Genomic DNA, 5,456 nt, shown 5'->3' with positions numbered 1-5,456 from the left:
GAACAGGCTCAGACACTCCCCGCATCCGGTGACCTGAACTGCTGCATTTTTTAATGGGTAGTCGGTCTGGGTGTGTACCGACTTCCTGGAGAGTGCACTGTGCCTGGTGGAGACCATTGTCGCCTAGCTAACGGCTGTCGTTACGGGAGGTGTTAGTATGGGCAGGGGAAACTCTCTGCCCTTCCTGCCGCGCCAACTGCCGCGCCACGCCCTGTTTGCCCGTCCTGGTCGCCGCGCTCCTGGTCGCTCATGCTCCCTAGGGGCAGCTTTTGAATGGCTGGGGAGGGGGCGCTGCTGGCTCCGCCTACGCCTCGTCAGCCTCCCTCACGAGGGCTGCCGGGTCCTGGTGGCTCCCTCAAGTAGGCTCGATGCTGGAAAAATTAGCCCTGCCGGGCCCGATCCCCCGCTCCGCTGCAGAACACGTCTGCCCCGGAGCCGATCGCCTCGGCAAATGGCAAATTTTGATGAACCAAAAAGTAGTAGCAGTTTCTAAAACAAAGGTGGGTTTAAAATAATTTATATATACGTCTATTTGCTGACTCATATTTTCAGATGGCCAAATAGCCAGGGAAAAAATGGAGGTCTGCTCATCAAGAAATAATTTTTTGCTTTCATACTACAAACTGCTTACATAGTTAACTTACTGCATTAAATTTTTTTGTACTCTGACCTAGTATATATTTTTTTAAAACATCACATTCTCTGCAAATAACAATAGCTTCTATAGAAAGAAATTCTGAATCATACATTTGTGTTTTTACTCAATGTTCTTAAACCAAATTACAGGAAGTCTACACCAAGACTGAATTACTGCTGGTTCTGATTACTATGACCAAAACATGTTCTGTCATAAGGGATTCATTAAAATCCTCACAATCATTAATCTTCTTGGAAAACTTAAAGTAGTTTAAAAGAGCATCATTCTTTTGTTTTATCTATTTATGGTAAATCATCACAAATGGAAATATTTCCTTATATAAAAGCTTGTAAACATATGTTGCAGCTACCAGATAGGGGCATAATTCTGTAGGGTTAATGCAAGTTTGTAAAAGATTATTCTAAGTGTATTTGAAAAAAAAAAAAATATTTATAAAATATATACTAGATTGTGTTTTCAAATAAAAGGAAGAACAAAGAAACTGTGACAGGTTCTTAATGGTTCTTTGGCCTCTAACAACATTTCCCAGAATGACAGGGTGAGGGACCTATTATTTCTCTCTTGACCTAGTGTGCAGCTGAAAACCTCACAGGCCATAAGTGAGGAGAGTCATTAAGTACCATTACAGCTGACTAGCTTATTTTAATTTATCCTTTTGTCAGTCTGCAGTAAGGAGCCTGTCTGCGCCATCACCAAAGGAAAACACATTAATCTTTCTGAAGAGATCTGGGTGAAGTTTCAGACTGTGTAGAGGACACCCAAATACAAGTAGCTACCCTGCGCGTGGCCTTTTTGTGATGTTATGATCAGATACCAAACATTTAGAACCATGCTAAACTAGATGACCTACAAATGTGAACAAAACTCCACAGAAAACCATCTTATATAGAAAGGAATTTACATCATCTCACTAGACTGAAAATAGGGCAAGTACAGTTACAGTGCATAGTATGGCAAAGGAATGAAACCCTGGATGCTACAGTCACTAAATTACTAAAATTCATCACAGTTAGAGTAAATGAAGTCATCAATATGACACTCCAATAACAACTACAATTCCTCAGCACTTTAACTTTATGTTGAAACTTCGCGTAATCACCTTTTCACTTTTCAAAGTTTTTGTTTGTTTATTTTAAACTGAGCGCTGAGTTTTTCAGATTTCCTCAGTGACATCAGCAGCACATAATGTATTAGTTCAAAGAATGGGGCTGAGCTTTATACAACTACTCACTGTCTTTCTCAGTGCTTACCTGTACAAACTCATTAAAGTCAACAGAACTATGAATGACAGTTGGTACCAAACCTGTACCACCAACACTGAACCTGGCTGGATTTATACTTAATTAAAATTTGAGATTCTTCTGGATGAAAGTGCAATAATATTTTATAAAGCATCTAAATACAAAGAATGCTTAATTTGCAGTGAATATATAAAGCTACACTTATATGTGAAATACCAAAGAGCCATTAGATTTAGCATTCAAATTTTCTTGTTGGGTGCTGTAGCTGTGTACTAAAATATTTGACCTGTTCAGGTAGCTATGGCTACGAGTGAAATACCATCTGTATTTCATGATCATTCAGTAAATAACTTCTGGCAGTGCAGTAAAAAGACTCATAAACTGTGATTTATTTGATATTGGAATAATGTTCTTCTTTGCAGACTTTGAATTTGATTTATCTGCACAGAATTTTTATAAGCATATATACACAAGATCAATTATATTTAAAATGTATTCTGTATGAAAACTGGGGTGGTACACTTAAGATGAAACTTAAATGAGAAACTCAAATTTTAGAGAAAAAAAAATACATAATAAACTAAACAGCAAAAACAGCATTTTAACTATTTACCAAAAAAAAAAAAATCAATTTCACATTAGGAAAGACATTAATAGAGCTTCTTCCTTCTTTGGAAGTGATTTAAGTTAATGAAATTTTACACACACTTTTAGACAGTTCATTTGCTTACAACAGTATCAAAAGACAAGGTGAAAAGGCAGGATAGAGTTGGATCTGTCTTATTCTCACAAAATACTTTTAACCATTTTATTCTTCAGGAACCTTGTCCTTTTTGTATTCCGATACATCCTGGATAAGTGAAAACACTTTAAATTTGAGAGTATCTCCTGTCCTATTTTCATTCAACAGCAGGTAAGAGATTTCAGAAGGTTCATGGCAAATAAAGGTTCTTGTTGAGCAGTTCTAATGGTAAACCAATAAACACCTGTGTTCACCAATGTCACTAATGAGGAGAACAGAGACACTGAATGTGACTTTTCCCCATTTCAAAGCATATTAGGGGTCATCATAAATCCCCATATATGCTCCATCAGATCTCTTGCAGAAATGTTTACAGCATTGATTGTTAACCACTGATAAAAGTAACTTAGTCTCCCAGGTGAAATCCCACTTTTCAAGTAATTGTGCTGGTCTGTGGAGATCTATGACAGTTTCAATGCAGTAAAGTGGCCTTTGTTAGAAGCACTTAGGTTTTTACTGCATTATTTAATGCAGCAATACATGTATGTCCTTGCAAAAAGAAAGCAGCTTTCTCCCCTTCCTAGTCCATACTTCAGTATCATAACTTACACTGACTTTAGCAGGATGTCTTGCAGGTAAAGATATTATTCATGAAGTGTACTAATCAGCCTGCACAAGGCTGTTGGTGTCCACCTACCTACAAATCCAGAGAAGGTTTCATCACTTCAGAAGAACACTATCCCTAAACAAAAAGTTGGTCTTGCCACAGCTTTTCCTCACATACTAATAGACATGGAGTGAAATTATTTCAGTTACAAATGTTTGTGAATTTTATGGTGGAGCTAAGTACAACTGCAAGGACAGATGTACGACAAACAATTTTACAGTTATGTCAAACAGCTGAACAATTTGACAGCTCAGTATTTTTTGCATGTACCATCTCACTGTAACTCTATTCAGTGTCTGTAGCATTAAAGAAAAACAAGAGAGTTATACCCAGACAAGTCTACTGCTATCTCACCTCAATGCATAAAAAATAACTGAAGCTTAGCCACTGTCCTGGTTTCAGTTAGGATAGAGTTAATTTTCCTCCTAGTAGCTGGTAGGGTGCTATGTTTTGGATTCGGATGAGAAGAGTGCTGATAACATGCTGATGTTTTAATTGTTGCAGAGCAGTGCTTACACCAAGCCAAGGACTTTTCAGCTTCTCTCTCTGTCCTGCCAGCGGGCAGGCTGGGGGTGCAGCAGGAGCTGGGATGGGACAGACCCAGGACAGCTGGCCCCAACTGGCCAAAGGGGTATTCCATACCAACTGGGGTCATGCTGAACAATATATAGGGGTGGCTAGATGGGGTGGGGGGTGGCAGCTGTTCGGGGATAGGCTGGGCATTGGTCAGCAAGTAGTGAGCTGTGCATCACTTGCATCGTGCATCACTTGTTTTGTACACATTAGAAGCAGTACTATTATCATTATTATTGTTATTATTTTCCTCTCTTAATAAACTGTCTTTATCTCAGCTCACAGGCTTCACTTTCCCATTTCTCTCCCCTATCCCAGAGAGGTAGGGGGGAGGATGAGTGAATGGCTGTGTGGTGTTTAGCTGCAGGCTGGGTTAAACCACAACAGCCACAAAACACTACACCCCCTCTGTCTTCCACTCAGGCATCTAACAGATGGGTGGTGAGTCCATAGGTCTCTATGTCTAGCACCCCTAGAAGTGGTAGGCCACGTATACAAATGTATTCACACATAGCACACAGGCATATTCTATAATTACATTATTAAATAGAAAATGGAAAATAAAGATTTTTAGTTATTCCACATGTAGGATATGCTTAGAAGAAGGCAGGGAACTATTTTTAACTAGAAGGAAAACTAGGCCCTGGAGCAGAAGGGTTGATTTCATCACAGCAAAATGTATCAAACTTTTTCTTAAACCATAAGCTACATTTTAACAAAAGAATGTCTACAGATAATCCAGAGTTACGCTGTTTTTTGTTGTTGTTGTTTGTTTGTTTTCATAAAACCTTGTACTTTTACTATCATTTGCAGCAATATCTCCCCATGAGAACATGAGAGGACATTTATAAAAACCTCTTCTTTCCAAAAGAAAATTATAACCATGTATCATGATTGTACTACCAGCCTGAGGAACAAGTTTCTGATGTACTTTACAGTGCTATGTACATATGCCACCTGGTTACCAACATCTACAAGTTTTGTTGACACAGCAACAAAACACTGCTCGCTCCACACAGCATGCCACAGGAAATCCCACCTGGGCTCCATCTGATGCTGCACAACCACAAGGTGTCCAGCATCTGAAGTATCATTCTATTTACTCATTCTACTTTACTCACATTATTCTTATTAAAGCAGTCACCTAATTAAGACACTTTTTTTCCAGGTTTTTCTTACTAAGATCCAGACAGTATCCTGTGCCACCGCTCCCCTCAGCCCCATTCCCTTACCCTCAGTGCAGAACAAGAACTGCGTTTGATTTATTGTCCTATCTGCTTCAAATTTGCATTGGACAATCCCAACAAGGTTAAGCTCAGCAGGCCACAGGCAGAGCAGCTCTAGACAGACTAGGCTTCTCTTCCAGTATCCACAATTCCACCCAGTCACTGAGGTGGATTCAGTGTTTCCCTCACTGTATCAAGGATTCCACTGTAGCAGAGCTCCACTAAAAGCATTTACAGATCTTGCTCAGAGTCCAAAGGATTTTTTCTACACTGAAAAAAATAAAATAAAAAAAATGCACTGAACCACTGAACACTGGACTGCCATTAATACAGCCCATTTGGTTTCATT

At 39.3% G+C, this 5,456-nt stretch overlaps 1 long non-coding RNA gene across 1 annotated transcript; it reads left to right on the top strand.

The window, feature by feature from the left end:
* Window positions 1-358: 358 nt before the first annotated feature.
* LOC311443495 lies at window positions 359-4,158 on the top strand. Its single transcript, XR_014697291.1, has 2 exons — window positions 359-500; window positions 2,719-4,158. It is a non-coding gene; the product is annotated as an uncharacterized lncRNA (long non-coding RNA).
* The last annotated feature ends 1,298 nt before the right edge of the window (window positions 4,159-5,456 follow it).

The sequence above is a fragment of the Aythya ferina genome, assembly GCF_964211825.1.
Source record: "Aythya ferina genome assembly, chromosome: 12".
NCBI classification, from domain to species: Eukaryota; Metazoa; Chordata; class Aves; order Anseriformes; family Anatidae; genus Aythya; species Aythya ferina.
This window is presented reverse-complemented; position numbering and strand designations above follow the sequence as displayed.